At 36.1% G+C, this 27533-nt stretch overlaps 1 protein-coding gene and 1 long non-coding RNA gene across 12 annotated transcripts in view; one reads left to right on the forward strand and one right to left on the reverse strand.

Annotated features, from left to right (window-relative positions):
- The window catches only part of CARPB (Carbonic anhydrase-related protein B), a 458344-nt gene that overhangs the window by 277750 nt on the left and 153061 nt on the right, over positions 1-27533 (reverse strand). The window lies entirely within an intron of this gene.
- LOC141461027 (uncharacterized) lies at positions 528-26156 on the forward strand. The gene is made up of 5 exons (XR_012462475.1): positions 528-899; positions 14587-14705; positions 23315-23609; positions 23742-23839; positions 25694-26156. It is a non-coding gene; the product is annotated as an uncharacterized lncRNA (long non-coding RNA).

Here is a 27533-nt window from a genome sequence, read left to right on the forward strand (position 1 = left end):
GATTAATATTTAGAGGTCGCTACCATGGATTAAAAAATTTTTGTTTTGCTTTTTTCTTTATAAAAAATCCTTATTAAATGTTTTGTATCTTTTCAAATTATTAGCAAAACATGTAATTGTACAAAGTTTATTTAAATATAATTTGCTATAAAGACAATGCAGTTGGAAATGGTCATTTTACTTTCAAGGTTATGAATAATTAAAGAAGCTGTATTTAAAAAAAAAAAAATATTAAGAAAAATATACATTTTTGAAAAATTTCGATTAATTAACGTTAAAAGCACTTCATTTTTTATGTGTTTCGAACAGAATTTAAAAAACAAATAATTTTGGTTGCTGAAACGTCTAAATTAGGGAATATTTTGCATTTAATGTTATAATACGAAATTGATTGATTGATATTAAATTAATTTCAAATTAGCTGAAATTGATTCAGTTCAAACTGCTTTAACGGTGAGAAGTAACATTCCAATCGACAATAATATTACAACCGATTTTTTAAACCAAAACATATTTTTAGCAACCCTAGTTTATGATAAAAATTAAACGTAATAATTCTAATATAACGAAGACTAAAATTCTGTGTGGTATATTTATTTAGTTGATTAAAAAAAAGTAAATAAAATATCTTTTGAAACTCACACATAGTGGACGGATTTAGCTTTTGAGAGCGATTGGTAGTACTGAGTATTCCCTACCCTCTGTAAAAGAACCTTTACACACATTTCACAATTCCAGTTAATGGCGATCATAAAAGTGAAGTAAGGTTTGTGTGGTAGATGGTATTTACTTTTTTAAACTGTGTTTGAACCACTGTACTGGATAATATTGGTAATAGCAAGAATGTTGATTTATATTCCTGACAGTTTTTAGATTTTCATTCATCATTAGAGATTGAGGTGAGTGATTCATTAGTTTGGTGAGGGAGAATTTGACATTCAACTATGTTTCTGACGAAACTAGCAGAAAATAAAAGTCAAGGAAACAGAAAATTAAACAAAAAATGACAAAATGAAAGAACAGGACAATCCTAGCTCTTTCCACATTTTTTAATTCCTCCATAACTTTGTGTAAATTTATCTGCATCTTAAAGAGAGGTTACCTCTCTTTAAAGAATTATTTGCGACCAGATTATCTCTGTAATAGCTCCTTAACAAAAACTTATAGTTTAAAAAGTTAAGTAGAAAGGGTTGATTAAACGACAAATGGTACACAAATCAGCAAGTAACCAACATTTCTTGCATACTTCATCTCGTAATTTCAGTCATTTAGAATCGTACGAAAAAGCTTATGTGTTTTATTTAAATTTGTCTCTAATTTTTTACCCATTTTTGTTTTAAAACTGATTTCTCTTTCTTGCCTGATTGAGGTTTTCAAAGTACTTCGCTTTTGAAGAATATTTTCACAAATCATTAAAGGAAATTTTTAAAACAAATATATGGTACTTCATAACCTTAACCGTACATTTATTTATTTTTTTCGAACTTATTTAAACAATCTACCGTGAACCCACAAAGTAGTGGAGGATTTATCGGATTTTTTGATAACCTAAGATTTGAAGCTGGCTGATTTTAGAAAAGCTGCCATGCGCCTGCGCAGAAATCCACCACTCTCGACCATCATTAAGTATACTTTCCAATATGGAAACCGAACAATATGTTCAAGTCAGCAAATGATCTTTAGCTGTATACTGAATTCCCAGTAACGTTATAATGAATCTAAATGTAAACTATGTTTTTGCAATAAGTTAAGAAATTCACAAAGAAAAATAATAACTAAAAATATAAAGTAAACATTATAATAATAACAAATGTATTGTAAAATGAAATTTTACAAATGTAATTATTTAATTCATGTTTACTACATGTTCACTAAAGTCTTGCCTTCTTCTTTATGTTGTCCCATTCCAAAAATTCTTACACATATTGTGTGCAATCTTCACAGAATATTAATCGATATATCTTAAAAATTTTAATGTGTTATTCATTCACTACAAAATTAATAATTCATTCTCTTCGCCAAACCATTTTATTAACGTGATTTAAAACCATTTTAATCCTATTCTCTGCTAACAATAATGAAGATTAAATCTACAGCATTATAAAGGCCACTTTGTGTTAGTGTATATTGTGATGGAAACTTCTGGCGGAAGTGACCATACCATTAAAGGTATAGATAATAGAGGAAGAGCCAACCAACGGATATGATAGCTAACGAAGGGATGTTTACAGACTATTACGGGAACTAACAATTTCTGTACTAACCGTTTACATAAGAAGGAAAGTGAATATTTCCTTTCAGTAATTATATGTTTTTCTACACGAGGATATTGTGACTCTAAACTCAATCTAAACGTGTTATTTTAGTTAAATAGATACTTCAACAAAGCAAAACAAAAGCAATCGATATTTTTTCAGATGAGGTTTGTTTCAATACATTAATTAAAACTGTCTGGCATGACAGTTGTATTAAAACTGTCCGGTAGGACAGTTGTATAAGGGTTGATCGTCAAAAACTGCAAAAAAAAGCGTAACGTTGAAAAACACCCAACTTTGACAATTTTTTTCTCTTTTTCTATAAAAGATAAAATTCCCAAATTTTCTTTAAAATATAGGGCAAATCCTTCTTTATAACTGTAATTTTTTTTGCAACAACATAGATTAAATAGATTTCGAGAAATACGTTGCTGAAAATGAGCAAAAACGGCATTTTCAGAAAATGTTCTTGTTATTCTTCTTGTTGTTGTTACCTTTTTTTGTAAACAACGTAGCGCCTAAAAGCGTGAACCGATTTTCATGAATGAGGTGTCATTCGACTCGGCATTTTATGTAGATGTGTCTTTTGGGGGGTCTGGACGCTGTACATCGAATGAGAGAAGAGTTAGCCCCCTTTATGTAAGGCCCCCTCCAAAATTATTATTACTAATAACTTCTGTAAATCTTAGCCCAATTTTAATAAAATTTGGCAGGGTGAAAGATGTTAGGGCTCCTCCTAAGTACCATTAAAGCGACGTTCTGCTCTTACACCTACTAAGGGGAAGTTCCGCAATCACTTAAAGTTATCGTTTCGTGAACTTATTTTTTTCAATGAAGTGTTATTTGGTTCAAAAAGTGAAGTAAATTTGCATTTTTTATAGGTTTCGACGCTAAGTATCTTTAGTAGACGAGTTTGTCCCATGCATGTATTCGCAGTTTAAATTCTCTTTGTCCGTGATTGCAAATCATTTTTCGTTCCCCTCTTTAGAAGTTATTGTGATCACAGCATGTTTTTTCTTACATCCCCTTCTGAGGCAGTAGTGATATCAAAATTTATCTTTTTTCTTTTATTGGAAGGTACTGGTAATTGCAATTTTCTTTCTACTATCCCTCCTAATGGGTTGTAATTATTCATCACTTAATTCCACAACACTTCTCGTCTCTCCATCTTCTTCCCACCAACTTGTTACCATTTCCCCATAACTTGTGTCAGTCTTTTTCATCCTAGATCTTCCAACTAATTATTCCCGATTACGTATATTTAAAAAATCATTGGATGTATAAATTTGTTCCAACCAATCTATCCAAAAGGTACAAAAATCTCCTTAACAAAAACTTGCAGTTTTAAAAGTTAAGTATAAAGGGTTGATTAAACGCCAATTTGTGTACCTTTTGGCGTTTAATCAACCCTTATACTTATAAGGAGTATACGAGGGGGTACCCAAAAATAACCGGAATTGCGTTGCCGCGCATGGAGCTTATGTAGTACGCATTTCTGCCGCTAGACGTGTATAGCGCAATTCCTTGCCAGTTCAGTCCTGCCTGTGTTGTCTGCCTGGCTTGTTCTGTTCATCTGCAGTGATTGTTTTTACCAGCGCTGTTTTGTTCTTTTTTCGTTTTTTATGATGGCAAGTTTAAGTGAACAACGTGCAGCTCTGAAATTTTGTTTTCTACTCGGCAAAAATGCTGCTGAAAGTGTTTTAATGTTGAAAACAGCTTACAAAGATGACGCTATGGGAAAAACTCAAGTATATGAGTGGTTTACTCGGTTTAAAAATGGCGACATGTCGATTGATGACAAACCTCGTTCTGGACGTCCATCAACTGCCCGAATCGACGAAAATGTTGAAAAAATTCGAGAGCTGGTGTTCACAGACCGTCGACAGACAATTGATCAACTGTCAGAGAGTAGTGGGTTATCTTGGAGCTCGGTTCAGCGAATTTTAACGGAAGATTTGGGGATGAAAAGGGTTGCTGCCAAGTTTGTTCCTCGAGTTCTGACTGACAATCAAAAAGAACATCGAGTTGAAACATGTCGTGCTTTGAAACAACAGCTTGAAACTGATCCAGACTTTCTGTCAAAGGTCATTACTGGTGATGAGTCATGGTGCTATGGTTATGACCCAGAAACAAAGCAACAGTCGAGCCAATGGAAGACGTCATCTTCACCCCGACCAAAAAAATGTCGTCAAGTCAAGTCAAACATCAAAACAATGCTGATTTGCTTTTTTGATGCCAAAGGCGTAGACAATTCAGAGTTTGTCTCCCCAGGTCAGACCGTCAATCAAACCTTGTATTTGGAAGTTTTGAAAAGATTGCGCAATAGTGTTCGCCAAAAAAGACCCGATTTGTGGCAAACAGGAGACTGGTTCTTCCACCACGACAATGCACCTGCACACTCAGCCATCTCTGTTACACAGTTTTTGGCTAAAAATGGCATGGTTCCGCTGCCCCACTCACCTTACTCGCCTGACCTGGCTCCGTGCGACTTTTTCTTATTTCCACGCATGAAAAAGGGCATGAAAGGTCACCGATTTGACAACATTGAAGAGGTCAAGAAAAAAACGAAGAAGGAGCTGTCAGCCATTTCTAAAGATGACTACAAAAAATGTTTCGAACAGTGGAAGCACCGGTGGGACAAATGTATTAGTTGTAATGGAGAGTATTTTGAAGGGGATAAGGTTGTTCTGTAAAAAATTTGTAAATAAATAGCTTTTAAAAAATAATTCCGGTTTTTTTGGGTACCCCCTCGTAATTATTTTTCAGTTACGTAGCCTTACTTAATATTGGTGACTTCATCATTTTGTGTTACTGTTTTGTTTTATTTTGTGTTGGAATCTTAATATACTTAAACTAACATCAGCGCCAAGACATTTCTGGAATCATTTTAACTTTATTCGTAAGGCTTAAATAAGGCTTAACAAAACAAACGTATTGTTATATTCTTAAAGATTTAACATTTCTTTGAATGAATAATTTTTTTTTTTTTGCCTTCTGCTTCAGAGAAAGTGCCAGCAAAACATCTTAAGTATTAGAATTTTTAGACAAAGATGAGTGAAAAACTTGTTTGAGAGAGGTTATTTTGTTTTAAGAAATCTACTTAGCGGGCCGTTGAAAGAAGACTTAGCATGGAGTTTAGATGGGGGTAACTCTAAGACGCAAAGAACTGACTTAGTGTCTCCTTTTTCACCACTAACTGTTTGGTTTTGTATCACTTTTCTTGCCACTTCGGATCCAGAAAAAAAAACAATTTCTTTTCAAATAAAGTTACTGTTCAAGTTGTGTCTTATATACGAGGTGTGTTCAAAAAGTAACGGGAATTTTTAAATTTCGCGGGTTTGGAGAGTCTGATTGTAAATTTTTTTTTTTTATTATGTTGGTACACATGCCCCTGAAGTACGATAAAATTTTCAGTAATATTCATTGTTTACTTCTTAAGTGGCAGCCGTTAAGGTTAGACGTGTTTTTCGAGCTTGGCGATTTTTGTTTGTTAAAAAAAATGGATCAAAGAATTTGTATTAAATTTTGCGTGAAAAATGAAATAAAATGTGTGAAATGTTAATAAAGGCATATGGTGAGTCTGCTATGAGTAAAACAAGGATTTACGAGTGGTATAAGCGTTTCCAAGATGGCCGCGAAAACGTTGAAGATGACGAACGACCTGGACGTCCAAGCACATCAACAACCGATGAAAACGTGAAAAAAGTGAAAGAAATGGTTATGAACGATCGCCGAATCACAATCAGAGAAGTCGCTGATGATGTTGCCATATCAATTGGCTCATGCCATGAAATTTTTTCGGATGTTTTGGGTATGAAACGTGTGGCAGCAAAATTTGTTCCAAAATTGTTGAATTTCGAACAAAAACAGCGGAAAATGGAAGTTGCTCAAGAGTCACTCAATGAAGTCGACAACGATGCGGATCTACTGAAACGTGTGATAACAGGTGACGAAACATGGGTTTACGGATATGATGTCGAAACTAAGGCTCAATCGTCCCAGTGGAGGCATTCTGGATCGCCAAGACCGAAAAAGGCTCGACAAGTGCGGTCGAATGTGAAGGTTATGCTCACTGTGTTCTTCGATTTTAATGGCATAGTGCATCATGAATTCTTGCCACAAGGTCAAACAATCAATAAGGAGTACTACCTACAAGTTCAACGCCGTTTGCGTGAAGCAATCCGAAAAAAACGCCCGGATTTGTGGCAAAACAATTCATGGATTTTGCACCACGATAATGCACCTGCTCACACTTCATTGCTTGTTCGTGAATTTTTGGCCAAAAACAAAACTTTAACGATGCCCCAGCCTCCATATTCGCCAGACATGGCTCCATGTGACTTTTTTCTATTTCCAAACATAAAGAGAACATTAAAAGGCCGTCGTTTTACAAGCATAGATGACATTAAAAGCGAATCGCTGAAAGAGCTGAAAGCTATCACAAAGATCGAGTTTCAGAAGTGTTTCGAGGATTGGAAAAAGCGCTGGCACAAGTGTATTGTATGCGAAGGGGACTACTTTGAAGGCGACAATATTAATGTAGATGAATAAATAAATATTTTTTTCAAAATTCCCGTTACTTTTTGAACACACCTCGTACATACAATATTGTGTATATATACAGGGTGACCAGAGTTATATGCTCCACCCACTTTTTTTTAAAACGGCGGGAAATTTCGAAAAAATAAATAACACGTATTTAATCATTTTTAGTCTAGTTTATTTTCAGTGATTGACCTATTTTTTTAAACCCTTGTATCTCGAGATACAGCATCCAACTTTGTTTTTTCAAATGGAACGTTATATTTATTTTTGCATATTTTTATAGTATTTGAGCTCCTAAAAAAAAACAAAAAAAAATGTTTTTGAAATCGCTTAGGTTTTTCAAAAGTTATGGTAATTTAAAATATGAAAAACAAATTTCAGTTTATCGTCAAAATTATGTCATTTTTTTTAAAGAATCTGTTCAAACTGGGCACAATCAACGGATAGGCAAGCCAAAACTCTGGACTGCCACGCTTTGCTTGTAGCAGCAGTTATGGTGGCGAAGTCAAGATCTAGGCAGGCTAGAGTTATTCGACGTTTAGGTTGTTTTTTCTACGTTTGGTGTGGAGTTTTAGGAAATCAATTAATCGGCCCATAATTCTACAGAGAGAACTTAACTGGTGTAAGGTATCTACCTTTTTTTTTAAGAGACATTTTGCCAGTTCTGCTTGAAGATGTTCATCTACAACGTCGGCTAGATATGTATTTTCAATAAGATGGTTGCCCGGCACATAATGACGTTACCTGGACAGAAATTTCCATGACAAGTGCTTAGGGACTCATTGTCCCATCCAATGACCATCTCGATCTCTGGACTGAACCCCAATGGACTATTCTTTTTGGGGATATCTAAAAAATAAAGTGTACAGTATAACGTTAATCCCGTGGCTTCACCAGATGATCTGAAAAGTGGAATAACTCTAGCCTGCCTAGATCTTGACTTTGCCACCATAAGTGCTGCTACAAGCAAAGCGTGGGAGTCCAGAGTTTTGGCTTGCCTATTCGTTGATTGTGCCCAGTTTGAACAGATTCTTTAGAAAAAATTAACGTAATTTTGACAATAAACTGAAGTTTGTTTTTCATATTTTAAATTACCATAACTTTTGAAAAACTTAACCGATTTCAAAAAATGGTTTTTTGTTTTTTTTTAGGAGTTCAAATTCTATAAAAATATGCAAAAAAAATATAACGTTCCATTTGAAAAACAAAAGTTGGAAGCTGTATCTCGAGATAATAATAATAATAATTCTTTATTAAATACATAGGAAAGTACAGGAATATAAGAAAAAGTACTATACGAAAGATCCGTCTGCCGGAGGTCGCTAGTTTTTAGAATTACAAACTTAATTAGAGTTTACAAATTGAAAATTGGTATCTCGAGACACAGGGGTTTAAAAAAATGGGTCAATCACTGAAAATAAACTAGACTAAAAATGATTAAATACGTGTTTTTTATTTTTTCGAAATTTCCCGCCGTTAAAAAAAAAGTGGGTGGAGCATGTAACCATGGTTACCCCGTAAATGCGTTATGCATTTCATTCCCGTTTTGTACTAAAGAAAAGAAAATTTTCTATCACTGATTCCACTTGTCTTCATTGAATCTTAAAAACAACTATATTCTTATGTTTCATCATAAGAATACACCAACACATTTCAACAGGTGTTGACAATATTTATATAGTAATGTATTTTCCCAGTACAGTCTGTTATAAAAATATTTCGATTCATTTTCCACACTTGCACATTCTCTTTGAAAAGAAAATAAGCAGTTTAATAAGAAGTCCTTTAAGACTGGAGGTAAAAGCAAATCGGACTTTACCAATCCGCTTAAAGTAGAGAGAGGAACCGATTGGCCAATAAAAGTAACCGAATAAGAGAGTATTGGGCCTTACCAAAAGTAATCCCAACGGAGATGAAAAGCAATCAAGGTAACCTTGTGGCCTGCTTTTAAATAAGGTGTTCCTTCTAGTTCGCTCCAACTACTAAACTGGATCTGGAGCAAAGATGACGGTACTTTCATCTGATGGGACTTCATTATTTATATCTTCTATTCAAAAATATATTTTATCCTGTATAATTTCCACTTTTTATTATATGATAGCACTCAAATGATATTGGTTACGTCGAAAATTGGAAATGTGAATTACTCTTTTCCAAATATAAATTATTTTCGATTGCACATATTTTAAGTCTTTTGGAGAGTTCTTCTTCTTACTTTCGCTTACTTCCATCAATAGAAAGAATTGAAATTGAATATATTTTCAATTTAAAGTTTATATCCAGCAGGCTCATCGTGTTGTAGTCACCATCGCTTCTTCACTCGAATGAAAAAAATACTGCGCTGGAGTATTCCTCGATATATCGCGACCGAGTCTGGCACGAAGGTCTACTGTGGAAACTCAAACGCATCCTTCCTAGCACTTATTACCTCATACTCAGCTCTTATCTCTCTGATAGATTCTTCCAAGTTCTTCAAGGCACTACTCACTCTTCCATCTATCCTGTCCTTGCGGGTGTGCCACAGAGAAGTGTCTTAGCTCCTCTACTTTACACAATCTACACTGCCGACTTACCTTCTAACCTTAATACCTCTACACCTTCGCTGACGACTCTGCCATTCTCTCCACAAACACTCGGACCCTATCCTCGCAGTACGCTCACTACAATCCCACCTACATTCAATAGAACCTTGGTTAGAAAACTGGCGTATAAAAATTAACCCAACTAAGTCTAAATACATAGTATTCACTCTCAAACGTCAAACTCCACCACCTGTCTTCTTACATCAATACACCTATCCCACCAGCCGATCATGTGCGGTACCTTGGAATGTACCTAGACAAGAGACTTACCTGGAATCCCCCATACGAGACTTAAACGTACCGAACTAAACAAACGATGCAAAACTTCTAACCAGACTACTCCGACAAACGCTCAAAACTCTCACTACAGAACAAACGACGACTCTATACAGCTCTTCTCACACCAATAATGGACTTACGGTCTCGAACTTTACGGAACAGCTAAAAAAATCAATCATCAATAGACAGCAAACACTCCAATCCAAAATTCTCCGCCGCATTTTAGACGCTCCAATCTAAGTTAGCAACCACACCATACATACAGATCTCCAAATTCCACTCATCTCCGAACTTGCCAAAATCAGATATAACAATCTTCAACTAAGCTACCCTCCAATCCACGAAGACGGCTAGGCGCCGTTGGCTCCGTGACCAACTGGGTGACTAATGGCGGCCATCACTGGATGACCGTCATTCACGTCTGACACGTTATTTATTTATACACTTATCTCATTAACTTACGAGGGTCATTTGAAAAGTCCGTGCAAAAATAAAAACTACTTAATTTTTTGGGGTAAACCTTTTTTATTTTTCAACATAGTCTCCTTTTAGGCTTATACACTTCGTCCAACGCTGCTCTAGTTTGTTGATCCCTTCCGAATAATAGGATTTGTCCAAGTCTGAAAAATAGCCATTCGTTTCTGCAATCACCTACCTCCTCGTTTGAATAAAATCTTTTTCCCGCCAGCCATTTCTTCATATTGGGGAACAAATAGTAGTCCGAGGGAGCCAAGTCTGGTGAATAGGGGGGATGTGAAACGAGTTGGAACCCTATTTCCATTAATTTTGCGACCACAACTGCTCAGGTGTGAGCTGGTGCGTTGTCGTGATGGAAAAGGACTTTTTTGTGGGCCAATCGTGGGCGTTTTTCTTGCAGCTCGGTTTTCAAACGGTCCAATAACGATGAATAATATGCACCTGTAATAGTTTTACCCTTTTCCAGATAGTCGATGAGGATTATTCCTTGCGAATCCCAAAAGACAGTCGCCATAATCTTTCCGGCCGAAGGAACGGTCTTCGCCTTTTTTGGCGCAGATTCCCCCTTGGTAACCCATTGTTTAGATTGTTCTTTGGTCTCAAGAGTGTAGTGATGTATCCATGTTTCATCCACAGTGACGAAACGACGCTTAAAGTCCTGCGGATTCTTCTGGAACAGCTGCAAACCGTCCTTGCAACACTTCACACGATTTCGTTTTTGGTCAAGCGTGAGCAATCGCGGCACCCATCTTGCGGATAGCTTTGTCATGTCCAAATGTTGATGCAAAATATTATGTACCCGTTCATTCGAGATGCCCACAGCACTAGCAATCTCACGCACCTTCACTCTTCTGTCATCCATCACCATATCATGGATTTTATCAATGATTTCTGGAGTAGTAACCTCAACCGGGCGTCCAGAACGTTCAGCGTCACTTGTGCCCATATGGCCACTCCGAAAATTTTGAAACCACTTATAAACTGTTCTAATCGAAGGTGCAGAGTCACCATAATGTTTATCAAGCTTCTCTTTAGTCTCCTGAGGCGTTTTGCCTTTCATAAAGTAGTGTTTAATCAACACACGAAATTCTTTTTCGTCCATTTTTTGAAAATCACTCGACTTCCTCGATTCAAACGAATGCCAAACACAAAGAAATAGACCGATCTGGCTGAAACTTGGTGTGTGTTCTTCCAAGAGATGCTACTAAATAAACATAACCTCGATACGCCCAGTGGTGCTATCTCTCTGACTTTGCACGGACTTTTCAAACGACCCTCGTACAGGTGGCAGTGGTTGTACAATTAACAACAACGGAATTTCAGTGGAAAGTTTGAACCTCTACCTACTCTCCGAAAACTGATTTGATTTAATTTTTCTGGTGATATAACAAATAAAAGTTACATTTTCCTTTTAAAATGAAAGTACACAAATAAAGAGACATTTTAAGTACAAATAACGAGACTGATGCTGCTACAGAAGAACTATGCATGCGCCAAATCCTAACAACCGACAGCTGTGCAGCGTAAAGCCTTCTCTTTTAATTGCAGCGTCTCACACGTGTTTGTAGAGAAATCTGTCTGATCGGAACCATCATTTGTGTAAGAGGTGTAGTTTTCGTTTTGCCGAAAACATGATACTACACATGTAGTAGAGCAACGAATTGCGGTGAAATTTCACATCAAAACTTGGTAAAACTGCTACTGAAACTTATCTTTTATTAAGAAAAGTTTATGGCGATGAATGTTAAATTACGTACGCGAGTTTTTTGAGTGGTTCAAGCGTTTCCAAGATGGCCCGGGTCGCCCTTCCACGTCCAAAATGGATGAAAATATCGATTATAATTAAATCAACATTACTACCGTGAGGTGCTTGCTCAACTCCGTGAAAGAGTAAGGAAAAAAAACGACCCGATTTGTGGAAGAACAAGTCACATGGGTTCTCCATCAAGACAACGCGCCCTGCTCACACTGCCATTGCCTGCCAAGACGTTTTTTCTGACCTGGCCACATGTGACTTTAGATCTATTCCCCAAAATCAAATCTACATTAAAACATGAACACGATTTCAGTCCTTTGAAGCTGTGAAAGAAAAAGCGGCACGCGTCATGCTCAGGAGCTGACAGAAAAAGACTTCCAACACTGTTCCGGAACAATGGTAAATTCGCATGGAGCGTTGTAGGGATAGAGGAGGGGTGTATATTGAAGGTGATAATAACTAAATATGTTTAAATTTAAAATAAAATGTTTTACAGCAATAGTCTTTTATTTAATAGCAACACCTCGTATTGTTCTATTTCTTTATTACCATTGTTGAGATAATTGAAAGAGAGGCGATTAAAGAAACTTTAGATCGATCCGGAATAAATGATGAATATATAATAATAATAATAATAATATTTATTCTTCATATGAAATATTTACAAATTACAAAATTAAAATATTGTCCGGCTTGGAAAATCGTCAGCCGGAGTCGATGTTACTATAATACAAAGAGAAAAGAAAAACAAATAAACCAAAAAATAATAATAGTAATAATAAACAAAAAATATAACCGACCTAGAAATAAAAATAAAACGAAATAGCCAATATATAACAGAATTATAAATTAATAATTAAACTCCTGAACCAGCTGATAACGATAAGACCAGGCATGGCGAGCATATTTAACAAGAGGTTTACAATTTGGCGTTCCATTTAGGAAAGAAATCAATTTTTCTCTCGTAAGTACTGAACGTCCGTGATAGAGTCTCCGGATCTCAGAAAGAATTGAGCAGTCACCAAGAAAGTGAACCACGTCCTCAGTGCACCTTGAATTACACAGAGAACAAAGTTCAATCTCCCTAGGCAGACATGGCGTATGATTCAGGTAGACAAGCTCACATCTTAACTTAAAGATCCAGCGGAGTTCAGTCATAGTTAGACCCAAGGAATGATTTTTTTTTTTTATTTTTATTTTTTGGCATTGGCTTCCGCCATACAGCCAGCATCGTCTAGGTGCTTATCACTAGAATATCACTCACTCTCCATTCTTACCTACAAATACATTCGCTTCACACATTCATCATTCTACTATATACCGATATTTACATAAACTACTGCTAATGGATGGAGCAGCACTCTGTGCTCCTGCCATCCTTCTACGAGCTTAACCAAAATTAAAATCACGTAATCCTTCTCTAAGCATTTTCTTCCATTCATTCTAATTCGGCTATAGCTTTTAAATACATTCATATTTCATTGCTAGCTCTGCTATCGAGTTAAGCACATAAATGTTGGTGGAGAATATAATGTCTTCGTAGCGAAATGGTGCATCTAAATACCTGTATATATCGTCAAACATGCGTTTCCTTTCTACCACATAACGTGGACATATCATTATTACATGTTTGAAATCCTCCTCCTCATTGCAATCTACGCAAAGAGGAGAGGACCTTTTGTTGATCCTGTGTAGATACGATCCGCACACCGCGTGGTTCGCTCTCAGCCTGATTATTATCAGCCAAGGAATGATACTCATTCAAGTGACAAAGATTAAATGAGTGGTCAAGTTCTCTGTATAAAAGGAAGCGGGACGAGAGAGAGACGCGGTCCAGAAACCCCCGACGATGAGCTGCTTTCATCATAATCAACTGGGAGGCTAATTGATCCTTCCATTCAGGTATACCTTTCACAGAGGCCACAAAATCGCAGGAATACTTCTGAGCCAAGTCTGCAATGATGAATATATAAGTGGCGTTTGCAGTGCGAATGCAAAAAAAAGCAAACGCTTCTTTGGTGAACTGCAATCTGGCTAAAGCCACCTAGTTGTTAAGCAACGGTTTATCCATTTTCGAAGGACACTTCTTCCTCTTTTAGCTAATTAGAAAGACCTTTTCTTGCTAGAACTAAGCACTATTAACACCGCAAATAGCTGTGGCAAAAACATCAAAAATAAAAATTGAAACCTACCCTATAAAACTTATAAAAGTTACGTACATGAAGTTAAACCTGGGGAAAATAAAGGGGTTTAAATATATGAATACTTATGTGAATAAAACTGCTTTAAAGAGAAACTTCTCGGATCGTTTGAATTCAGGAAGACAGGATGTGCAGGATAAAGGTAACTGGGAAGATAAAGTAAAATAGTCCTTAAAAAAGAGATAGGAAAAAAAATGAGGTAAAGGGGAAAAAAAGGAGCGAACTTAAAAGTAGAAGTGCAATCGAGTGAAAGAATAGAAGCAAAGTAGCACGGGCGAGGTTCAGCGCCACTTCCTTATGGGCCTATTAACGGAGACTATTGTAATGGCTGCCCGCCTATCCAACATTCGGCTCTTTCACTCTCACAAATCTTACTATTTAAAGACCCAGCCAAGGTTAATATCCCTTTTGTACTACTCTATTGTAATCTTTTCTTTTTTACTTTTTTGCTTTTTATATTTTATTTTGTAATATTGTATTTTGTAACATAGTGTGTTGAGTGGTGGGAGTCTAAGGGACCCGCCGCCAAAAGGGAAGGAGAGGGAGTTAGTTGTAGAAAAGTAAGGAGTGGACACGCACCTACCGTCCGCCAGGGCCCGAAGACCAATTGGTAAAATATTTTTTGAGCTCATTATTTTTAAATCTTAATTAACTTGATTATTTAAATTTTGTATTTTAAAGGAAACTTTAACCGTTTTATTATTTTAGTTTATTTATGGTTTATATAACTTGTTACCCAGCCGGCGTTATTATTTAATTTAAAGAAATATACTTTGGTTTGTTCAGTTTTGATATGCGTTTTTTTTATTTATTTATTTATTTGATATATCACCACCTCTGAGGACAACTATAACGTTGCAATTACTTAATTTTATATGAATCTAAATGAAAACCGAATAAGGCGGATGGCCTAAAACTGGCATGTTTGTACTTGGCTAGAAACGTCTTGACCTGACAATGCAGTGTGAGCCGGCGCGTTGTCTTGATGGAGAACCCATGTGACTTGTTCTTCCACAAATCGGGTCGTTTTTTTGCCTTACTCTATCACGGAGTTGAGCAAGGGTGGTAATGTTTATTAATTATAATCGATATTTTCATCCATTTTGGACGTGGAAGGGCGACCTGGGTGGTCATCATCTCCGACGTCTTCTCCGGCCATCTTCGAAACGCTTGAACCACTCAAAAAAAAAAAACTCGCGCACGTGATTAACATTCATCGCTATAAACTTCTTTTAATAAAAGATCAAGTTTCAGTAGCGGTTTTACCAAGTTTTGATGTGAAATTTCACGACAATTCGTTGCTCTACTACGTACATGTTTTCGGCCAAACGAAACTAACACCTTTTACACAAACGACGGTTCCGGTCAGACAGATTTCTCTACAAACACGTGAGACATTGCACAATCGAAAGAGAAGGTTTTACGCTGCACAGCTTTCGGATAGTTAGGAGTTGGCGCATGCACAGTTCTTCTGTAGCAGCATCAGTCTCGTTATTTAATTCAAAATTTTACACTATAAGAATTTGTTAAGGATATACAGGGTGACCAGTTATATGCTCCACCCACTTTTTTTTAAACGGCGGGAAATTTCGAAAAAATAAAAAACACGTATTTAATAATTTTTAGTCTAGTTTATTTTTAGTGATTGACCCATTTTTTTAAACCCCTGCATCTTGAGATACAGCATCCAACTTTTGTTTTTGAAATGGAACGTTATATTTTTTGTTGCATATTTTTGTAGTATTTGAGCTCCTAAAACACAAAAAAACATATTTTGAAATCGGTTAGGTTTTTCAAAAGTTATGGTAATTTAAAATATGAAAAACAAATTTCAGTTTACTGTCAAAATTACGTTATTTTTTTTAAAGAACTTGTTCATACAAACTGGGCACAATCAACGGATAGGCAAGCCAAAACTCTGGGACTCCCACGCTTTGCTTGTAGCAGCACTTATGGTGGCGAAGTCAAGATCTAGGCAGGCTAGAGTTATTCGACGTTTCAGATCATCTACTGAAGCCACGGGATTACTGTTACTGTACACTTTATTTTTTAGATATCCCCACAAAAAATAGTCCATTGGGGTTAAGTCCAGAGATTGAGGTGGCCATTGGATGGGACAATGAGTCCCCTAAGCACTTTTCATGGAAATTTTTGTCCAGGAAACCTCGAACCACTCTCGCCGGGCAACCATCTTGTTGAAAATACATATCTAGCCGACGTTGTAGAGGAACATCTTCAAGCAGAACTGGCAAAATGTCTCTTAAAAAAAAGTTGGATACCTTGCACCAGTTAAGTTCTCTCTGTAGAAGTATGGGCCGATTGGTTGATTTCCTAAAACTCCACACCAAACGTTTGTAGAAAAAACAACCTAGCCTAGAATAACTCTAGCCTCCCTAGATCTTGACTTTGCCACCAAAAGTACTGCTACAAGCAAAGCGTGGGAGTTTTGGCTTGCCTATCCGTTAATTGTGCCCAGTTTGAACAGATTCTTTAAAAATAATAACGTAATTTTGACAATAAACTGAAATTTTTTTTTCAGATTTTAAATTACCTTAACTTTTGAAAAACCTAACCGATTTCTTTGTTTGTTTTTTTTTTTTTAGGAGCTCAAATACTATAAAAATATGCAAAAATAAATGTAACGTTCCATTTGAAAAACAAAAGTTGGACGCTGTATCTCGAGATACGGGGGTTTAAAAAAATGGGTCAATCACTGAAAATAAACTAGACTAAAAATGATTAAATACGTGTTTTTTATTTTTTCGAAATTTCCTGCCGTTAAAAAAAAAGTGGGTGGAGCATGTAACTCTGGTCACCCTATATTATATATTAAAGCATTAGCTGTAACAATCTTGAGCCCTTAAATGCGAATTATTTAAAACAGCAAATTATTTACTCTAATTGTTGTCATCGTGGATACAGGTAGATAGACAATACATTAGTGTTGAATAAAAAGTAAAAATGTGAGAAGAGAGATTAACTTACTGAAGAGGGATCAGGATATTCATTGTGACTTGATCAAGAACTATTGTGAAGGCATAGGATGAGGAAAAAAAAATAAAATCACTTCAATACAGATCTCTGATTGTACAATCTGCAAAAATGTTCAAATATATTCAATAACACCAAAAAAGGTTCTCCAACTTCTGATTCATGTTATTTGCATTGCTAAACATTTTGAATTGAATTATAATAACCTCTCTTGGGCCAACAGCTGGCTGAGAAGTTCCGTTACAAAAAAAATGTCGGAATGAATTCACAACAATACAGATGATGATAGGCTTACTGAAGACCAGATAAATTATATATAAAAGTAAAGCAAGGAGATAGCAAGCCAAGAACGGAACAGTAAGAGGGACAAGCAGAACCATGAAATGATTTTTATCACGAACCTTACACACTCAGAAGAGAAAGACTAGAAGTGGTGAGCGCACCGGGGGAAGGGTGAACAGATGAAAAGAAAAGAGGAGAAACCTTTTAAACAGATTACTGGAATTTCTGTCTAACACGAAAAGCTTGGCTACTTCTTTTAGAATCCTTCTTCACTATTCAGTCATCATCCTGAAGCTCATTCACACTAAAAATCTACTAAATTCATCATTATTTGATTTCCTTTTTTTGGTTTTATTATAATAACAGGATATTTAATTAACTTTTGCACGTTTATTTGTTGGCTCTTAGTAGGAATCAAATCATCAAAGTAAAACTGGGTTATCGCAAACCAATTTTCATTTCCGATTTATTATTGACATAAAAGTAATCATCAATTTCCTTTCTTCAGAAAATAAAAGATAATTATTTCCTCCTTCATCAATAATAAACTTTATTACTCGTGAAATTGTCCATTTTATTTTGCACTGAAATCTTTAAGTAAAGTTACAACGATTGTCAAAGTTTGGAAAATACGTTTTCTCAGAGTTACACAATGTATTGATGCCAGTTAATATATTTTTGTTTAATCTTTTATTGGGATTTACCACTGCAACGGTTGTAGCAACAAGCAAATATGGTAAAAAAATAAAAATAAAAGAAAATCACGAGTGGAGAAGGCACTCCGTGGTGCCACTCCAGTAACATGCTTTGCTCTCACGATAAGAGAAGATCACGAGGCCATCTTCTCTTCAATCTCCTTAGAGGATCCGCTTAGTAATGTGGAGGAAGATAGGTGTTCTATGAGAGGGTTAGGATGAGCTGCTGTAGAGGAATGAAATTTGAAGAAACGAGTGTTAGCAAGAACCTGTAATGAAAGGGATTTTGAGGTCATTATGGATAGTGAGGTTAGATACATAGAACGGGGGCGTTAAGAAGTTTTCGAAGTATTTTTTGACTGTAATGTCTGGGAGGCGTAGAGGAGTTGGAACACTTAGTCGATCCCCACATACTTCGATGGCCGTATGATCAAATAGGTCACAGTAACAGTAGATATAAGAGTCTTTTGTTATATAGGTTAAGTTTCGAACGTTTGTCAAGTAGTCTGCCGAGAAGTTTTGTAGCGTTAGATAGTTTCTTGTCTTTTCAGTCTAGTATGAGGGATTCCATGTCAACCGTTTGTCTAGGTGCAGTCCAAGGTAGCGTACTTTGTCCACAGTTGTTATAGGAGTTTGGTTCAAGATGATGGGAGGTAGGATTTTCCGTCTGAGAGTAAATACTATAAACTTAGACTTCGTAAAGTTAGTTTTAATTCTCCATTTGAAAAGCCAGTCCTGTAAGTGGTTGATGTGTGTTTGTAGAGCTCGTGTAGCGATAAGAGGATCGGAATGAGGAGATAAGATTGCAGTATCGTCAGCAAAGGTAGAAAGAATGGTATTTGGATGTTGAGGTATATCTGCTGTATATAAGGAGAGATTATTTGAGATCCAACGAGAACAAACCTTTTTCACGGCTAAATGATCATGCAATATTTTATATATGCTGGTGGAACTAATGCCTAAGGTTGCCTCAATCTCACCAGTATGTCACATGACGATCTTGCATTATTAGTTTTTTGCACAGCATCAAATGTTTTCTGACACAACAACTGATTTTGGACGACCTTCACGACGTACCACGATTGAATTCGTTATACCAGCGTTTCACAGTGGCAAATGATGGGGGCTTTATCGCCCCATGAGTGGAAGTAAGTTGATCGATGCACTCCTGTCTTGATAATCCACGTCGAAAGTCGTAATAAATCATTGTACGAAAATTTCCACGAGTTAATTCCATTTTTTCGTTGAGACACAATTTTCAAGTGACTGTGAACAACACAAATCGCGCTCAAATAACAAAACGTTCTGAAGAAGGTTATGGTCAAAAATGTCCAACTTTCAAGTGGAAACGTCAGATAGCACCTGACAACACTCAGTGTTGCCAAGGCTCAAAGTATAAGTAGTGCCCCTCGTATCTTAAATAACTAAAAGTAATTTTTAGTCATGAGGCTGTCAGTGTTTTGAAAATTAGTTGGAGTAAAACAACAAACAAATTAGGGATTGCATAACTTGATGTTTCTATTCTTTTCACAGAATAGAAAAACAGAAAAAAGATCTTAGTTTAAATTAAGATGGCGAGGACTTTGAAAACAGAAGTAGAGAGCAGAAAACTAGGCAAATGTTTTACTCAAGTCTCAAGCAGGACTATTAAGATTAAAACGTTCACCATCAGCGGGGCAGGCCCAGCCACAGTTTTGGAGTAGAACGCGCCGCTTATTTAGAGCTATATAATGTAAAATAGAGAACAAGATCCTTGCTGCCTTCTTTGGCAATGCCTTCTTTATCTTACTTTTAAATCCTTTTACTTCCTTTTTTCTAAACCCCTAACCAGTGTCTCCGGGGCAAAGTGGGTTTTTGGAGTTTTTTTTTTTTTTTTGTCACCATTGAGCTCAAAGAATTGCAAATTCTGGGGCCCCCCCTTCATCGCCACTCACTGGTACTAGTATCCTAAGTCTTCTATCGGAATCTCATTGCTGATGAATGAGAAAGTAGTTGAAATAACACAAGGTTACAAAAAAAAAAAAATGTTTATATATTCCACTTTTTCTTTGTTCTTTTTAGAAAAGTGCAAGTATTTTTTGTGTTAGTTCCTATATAGTTGGCTGTGGCCAGCTTTAAGAAAGGCCTTTAGCCTTTTGCGTAACGCTTACTTGCACATTTGGAAAGCCAAGATTCAGGTCTGGAATAGCATCAATTTCCATTTTAATCCAGTTTCTATTTGCCCGAAGTGGAATCCAATAAAAGGGTTTTTTTTTTGCCCCCAGGAAGTGGTCGTTCATTACTTTCTGGTACTTCCCACCTGACCTACACAAAGGTGAAGGGTGTCAAGTGGTAATCTGGTTTTTCCCGCACCCATTTCTAGCTCTCTTTCTCCATATTTATTTTCCCCTATTTCTGCCCCTTAAGAGAAGAACTCATTTATTCTTCACAAGGTCTTTTGAGATTCAGTCAACCGTTTAATTATGATATCCCCCAACTTATGGTTTATTAACCGAATATATTTTTTTTTTTAACAGACACGCTCCCAACTTTTACAGCAAAAATAACTACCGTTTCTCATTGGATTAAACTAACCAACCAACTTTATATAATATTTCCACTTGTGGTAAATTCGTTTCCTTCGCCAAACCTCACCTTCTTCACTCAATAAAAAAAAAAAAAAAGATGGGGTCTTCTCTTCCAAAGTAAAATATTGCAAAGGAGTTTATAATAAGGTTTTTAAACTGGTTGAGTTTTCTCATCAATTTTTTGCACTTATCTCATTTCCTTTTCACATTTACTTGGTAAAATTAACAGTACCCCCTCTCTTCACTCTCTAAAAAGTTTTTCTTTTACTAACCAACGCAATTAATTTCAGATTTTTCGAGACTGCTCATATATTTTATTTGGAAAAAAAAAACCTAACAAATTAAATGAGTACATTTCTTCTTACCGAAATTCCAAAACTTTAAACATTTCCTTCAAAGATTAAATTGAAAATATAGTAGAAGGGCACATTATACGAGGGTCGTTTGAAAAGTCCGTGCAAAAATAAAAACTACTTAATTTTTTGGGGTAAACCTTTTTTATTTTTCAACATAGTCTCCTTTTAGGCTTATACACTTCGTCCAACGCTGCTCTAGTTTGTTGATCCCTTCCGAATAATAGGATTTGTCCAAGTCTGAAAAATAGCCATTCGTTTCTGCAATCACCTCCTCGTTTGAATAAAATCTTTTTCCCGCCAGCCATTTCTTCATATTAGGGAACAAATAGTAGTCCGAGGGAGCCAAGTCTGGAGAATAGGGGGGATATGAAACGAGTTGGAACCCTATTTCCATTAATTTTGCGACCACTACTGCTGAGGTGTGAGCTGGTGCGTTGTCGTGATGGAAAAGAACTTTTTTGTGGGCCAATCGTGGGTGTTTTTCTTGCAGCTCGGTTTTCAAACGGTCCAATAACGATGAATAATATGCACCTGTAATAGTTTTACCCTTTTCCAGATGATCGATGAGGATTATACCTTGCGAATCCCAAAAGACAGTCGCCATAATCTTTCCGGCCGAAGGAACGGTCTTCGCCTTTTTTGGCGCAGATTCCCCCTTGGTAACCCATTGTTTAGATTGTTCTTTGGTCTCAGGAGTGTAGTGATGTATCCATGTTTCATCCACAGTGACGAAACGACGCTTAAAGTCCTACGGATTCTTCTGGAACAGCTGCAAACCGTCCTTGCAACACTTCACACGATTTCGTTTTTAGTCAAGCGTGAGCAATCGCGGCACCCATCTTGCGGATAGCTTTGTCATGTCCAAATGTTGATGCAAAATATTATGTACCCGTTCATTCGAGATGCCCACAGCACTAGCAATCTCACGCACCTTCACACTTCTGTCATCCATCACCATATCATGGATTTTATCAATGATTTCTGGAGTAGTAACCTCAACAGGGCGTCCAAAACGTTCAGCGTCACTTGTGCCCATATGGCCACTCCGAAAATTTTGAAACCACTTATAAACTGTTCTAATCGAAGGTGCAGAGTCACCATAATGTTTATCAAGCTTCTCTTTAGTCTCCTGAGGCGTTTTACCTTTCATAAAGTAGTGTTTAATCAACACACGAAATTCTTTTTCGTCCATTTTTTGAAAATCACTCGACTTCCTCGATTCAAACGAATGCCAAACACAAAGAAATAGACCGATCTGGCTGAAACTTGGTGTGTGTTCTTCCAAGAGATGCTACTAACTAAACTTAACCTCGATACGCGCCAGTGGTGCTATCTCTCTGACTTTGCACGGACTTTTCAAACGACCCTCGTACTGTTGAACAGCACGTTAGAGAGAACATTAACCAGCTAGACCTTCCCAGAAGTGCCTTAATCAAATTTCAAAATGTTTTTTTGACGTGAATACGTCTTTAAATTTGAATCATATGGTGGCAATCCAAAAAACCTAATGATAACAAAATCGGGGGATACAGTTTGGCATTATAGTTTCGAATCTATCGTCTACATCCAAAATTAAATTAGACCACTGGATAGCTAAAGGATCAAAGAATTCATTACGATAAGCGAGGAATGTGACGCATCGCGCGCGGTGGAGGGGGAAGCGCTGCTATTTTGAGATAATTTTGCTGCGTATCGAGATTTGGAACTAGTATAACTTTTGACTCGGAGAAGCTACTATGTTCGTTTAAGTTTTAATCGTCTGCTTTCGTCACAATCTATCGATTGTGTATAAAACATTAGTGTAAAATAGTGACAGTGAATATAATAAGGTGTTAGAATAAAAAAATATTATCAAAAATATATAATGTCGGCCTATACGCGTCGAAAAGTCAAAACCAAATCCAGAGATCGTGTACGGTTGGAAAGGGCTTCTCAAGAACAATCGAATGGTAATAATAAAACACCATATGACCGAGTCAAGCTGTGCCGGGAACGTAAAAGAATGAATGCGGCCGAGCGGATCAACGACGGTGTCAGTACTTCTGCAGCTGGGGCGGTTGAAATATGCAAGTGGATAATGAAATCGTTTTCAACATCGACAACGGACTGTACAGGCATAGATCGTGTTCGATCGTCGATTTGTTTCCTTGATTTCATCCTAAATACATAAATAAAAATATTTTATATAAAAAATATAACCCTTTACGTAAACGTATTCACGTACAACACACGGCCCTGTCCATGACACAGCCACAGAATTTTTTTTTTTTTAATACAGTTAGGTGACAGGGGTGCACATTTGAACAGAATTTACATTTTCTGTTACAGAGTGCAAATATCTTGGACACTATTGAGAATCGGGCCAAAGTGAAGAGAATATTTTTTGTGGCATTTGAGCTGCTGAATCACCTCCAGAAGTTTCGACCACTCCTCCGCATACACCTTGTATACAGATACTATAGCGGGACTTACACGGGAATTTTTGTAATTACAATGGGACAGATACAATAGAGTAATTACAATGTTCAATTTTGACAAAAAAGTAATTATTATGTTCCGTTCTGGAACCTGGTCTCCAGTTCTGGCTCTTAGTTTCTGTAACTCAACCAACCCGCCTAGCCAGGTAAGTTTTCAATAATTATAAAGAATTTATTATATTTTATTTTATTATATTTTATATATTATTGTTTTTTTACTGATTTTCTGTGTTACTGTTTCTCTAAATTGTTTGTATTTGTGTATTTGTAATATCCAGGCCCTGGAGAGGACAATATATTTGTCGAAATGTTGGCAAAAAGACGAGTTGTTTTTTATTTGACCGATTCCTCGCCAATCATGAATCCTCAGTTACTGGTGAGATGTTGACATTTTAATCATTTAATTTCAAAAAGTTGGAGAAATAAATACTTTTTTCTGCAACCATGTAGGGAAGTTCTCATTACTCAATTAAAATCAGCTGTGTAATGCCCAACTTCCCACACTAGTGGGGGGAAATTCCCATTAGTGTCACTTTCCGCACTAGTGTGTGGAAAAACTTTATTGTGCTTCCTTGATATAAGTTTTGTTATTAACATAAATATTTTCTGTAAAACTTTAATAAGCTTCTTTAACGTAACTAAATAATTAAAAAACGAATATTAAAAAATAAAATAAAAATTGAAAGGAATATAGAAATAAAAATAATACTTCAATAAATAATTAGATATTTTTAATTATAACAGTTAAAAAGGTTATAGTGTTACCTTATAGAAATTTAAAATGGATTCTAGTGATTCCTGTTTAGAAAACACTCCTCCATCAATAAAAGAAACAGCAGAAAATGTAATAAGTAATGTAAATACGTAAGTAATGTAAATAATTGTAATATAGCAATAAATGTTTATAATAAATAAATTACTTTTTGTAGACTGTAAAAATGAAATTTTTAATTTTATTAGTTAATAAATGGTTGCAGAAAAAATATAATATTTAACTCTAGTGTAAAGTATTTTCCTCACACTCGGCAATTTGCACTTGCACTCGCATCGCTTCGCTCGCTCGTGCGTGCAAACCCTGCCTCGCGTGAGGAAAAGTACTACTTTCCACACTTGTTAAATAAATAACTATACTTTTTTACTTTACCTAGTAAAAGAGAGAGAAAAAAATTAAAGTTGTCTTAAAAGATAATATTTATACCATCAAGAAAGACATTACTAGCTCAGAATTAGAGCAACTGGATCTCCAACTGGTCTTAAAAGTCTTCCTGCAAGCAGCTTACGCTTCACTGTCTGGAGGAGGTCATTGTTGTCTGATGTGAAGAATGAGGAAACTACAGTGGTGCAATCTGTAGCCTAACTTTAAGTTACAAAATGATAATAAAAGCCAATCAGATTGCATATTTCATTCCATTTCCATTTTATGTTTAAATACGATTAATAATTAGTAATGTGGTTAGGTTCACTGTTGTGGATAATATTGTTGATTTTTACAGCCATAGCAATCATGTTTTGGATTTTTAACCATCAACATTGATTGATTTACCAATTTGGTGCAAATATTTTGACTAATTAAGAAATATTTATTGGTAAACAATAATCAAGAGAGAAACAGTCTCAAAATAAAAAGAGATCATGAAATAAAGTGGAGATTCCTCGAAAGGAGAGCGCACTCAGTAAGGAGTTCCATCTGGCTGCCGTCCAGCCTTTAATTCCAGACCGCCATTACATTATTTTCATTCCGAATAATTTTTTTCCCCCTTTTGTCAGACTCTCAGCGCTTTCTAGTGTTGTCATGTAAAACTATTAATACTTTGTCCCCTCTCAGTTTATATTACAAGTTTGTTTTATCTGAATCAAATATATGATCATCAGGAGCTAAGAGAATATATAAGATACTGAAACTGTTGTCATTCTACTGATATTAGTTACGTTTTTCTCCAACTTTTTGCTCATAACTTTTTTTATTTTTAATAAGCGAGCTGCCCACATGTCTGGCATGTTTCCAAACTGAGATGCTCTAATACTGTCTGTGTTGCTTGAATAAAATAAATATCTAGTTTGGCTCTATTTAAACTATAGCAACCCTTTTGTACTGGAATAGATAAATATTTCTTATTTGGTAAAAAGGGTTTTCAGTACTGGTGCCAACATTATTTCTTGTAGTATTTAATTGTATTCATTCACGTAGTTGGAACGTGGTTGACACTATCAAGCTTTTTTGTTTTTTAAGAATTAAGGCGCTTTTACGACTGAGACCAGTGGCGCCCAGAGCCATTACACTGCACTGGAGCCAGAGTTCTGTGTCTACTAGCTGCAGACAGCACTAGAAAAGGTCTATAACTTGTTTTTGCTTGCTCGTTGAAGGGAGAAATCAATCATTATTAACAGTTTATTTTAAATAAATTTGATGTATCTAAGTTTATATAAAATACATTTCAGAATGATGTTTTTTGGAAACAAAAGTGGTTTCGTTTTTAGTAAAGAACATAATATAATATGAACTTGATTGGCAGAAAATCATCTGTGCCTACAATTGTCAACTTCATAATTATTCTAGAAAATTTGTAAAAATAATTTGGATTTGGTTGATTTCAGAAGTAGGATTTTTATGTTTTGGTTTTGTATACGAGGTATGGCTATTAAATAACGAGAATGGTACTGCTACAGAAGAACTATGCATGCGCCAAATCCTAACGACAGACAGCTGTGCAGCGTAAAGCCTTCTCTTTCGATTGCAGCGCCTCACGTGTGTTGTAGAGAAATCTGTCTGACCGGAACCGCCGTTTGTGTAAGAGGTGTCAATTTCGTTTTGCCGAACACATGATACTACACACGTAGTAGAGCAACGAATTGTCGTGAAATTTCACATCAAAACTTGGTAAAACCGCTACTGAAACTTATCTTTTATTAAAAGAAGTTTATGGCGATGAATGTTAATCACTTGCGCGAGTTTTTGAGTGGTTCAAGCGTTTCCAAGATGGCCGAGAAGACGTCGGAGATGATGACCACCCCGGGTCGCCCTTCCACGTCCCAAAACGGATAAAAATATCGATTATAATTTAATCAACATTACTACCATGAGATGGTTGCTCAACTTCGTGATAGAGTTAGGAAAAAAAACGACCCGATTTGTGGAAGAACAAGTCATGGGTTCCCCAATCAAGACAACGTGCCGACTCACACTGCATTGTCTGTCAAGACCGTTTCTAGCCAAGTACAACAACCCAAAGTCAAATCTACATTAAAAGGAACACGATTTCAGTCCCTTTGAAGATGTGAAAGAAAAAGCGGCACGCGTCATGCAGGAGCTGACAGAAAAAGACTTCCAGCACGGTTTCGAACAACGGTTAAATTCGCATAGAGCGTTGTAGGGATAGGGGAGAGGTGTATATTGAAGGTGATAGTAACTAAATATTGTATAAATTTAAAATAAAATGTTTTACAGCAATAGTCTCGTCATTTAATAGCCACACCTCGTACATGTTCTTAAAAAATCCAACTATGGCCTAAAGTACTTTATATTAAATAGAACAATCCTACGCTGTGCAGGCTAAAAGTAACCGAATTCGAACTACAGCAAACTAATTTCCATTCAACAATTATACCTTTTATTAGAGACAATCTAAGTTCAGTTTTCAAGGGAATACTGGTGAGCAGAAAATGAACTTGAAAATACTCGTATATACAAAATATAAATATTTCCCAAATGTTTTAGCTGAAAATATTTTAAAGAAATATGATAATGGTGAACTGTGTTTATTTATGCTTCTTCAAAAGGAAAATTTAATCAACATTTTCATAAGTTGCCTCACTTTTTTCAAGTTTTATTTATTTTTATTTTTTATAGACTTAATTTTATGGATTTAATGATGGCTTCAGAAAGTAGAAAACTGATCTTTCTGGAACTGGCTTTACGAGGGTCGATTGAAAAGTCCGTGCAAAGTCAGAGAGATAGTACCACTGGCGCGTTTCGAGGTTATGTTTAGTTAGTAGCATCTCTTGGAAGAACACATACCAAGTTTCAGCCAGATCGGTCTATTTCTTTGTGTTTGGCATTCGTTTGAATCGAG

This window comes from Rhodnius prolixus, unplaced genomic scaffold, assembly GCF_049639745.1.
Source record: "Rhodnius prolixus isolate KJV_2025 unplaced genomic scaffold, Rpr scaffold_6, whole genome shotgun sequence".
Taxonomy (NCBI): Eukaryota; Metazoa; Arthropoda; class Insecta; order Hemiptera; family Reduviidae; genus Rhodnius; species Rhodnius prolixus.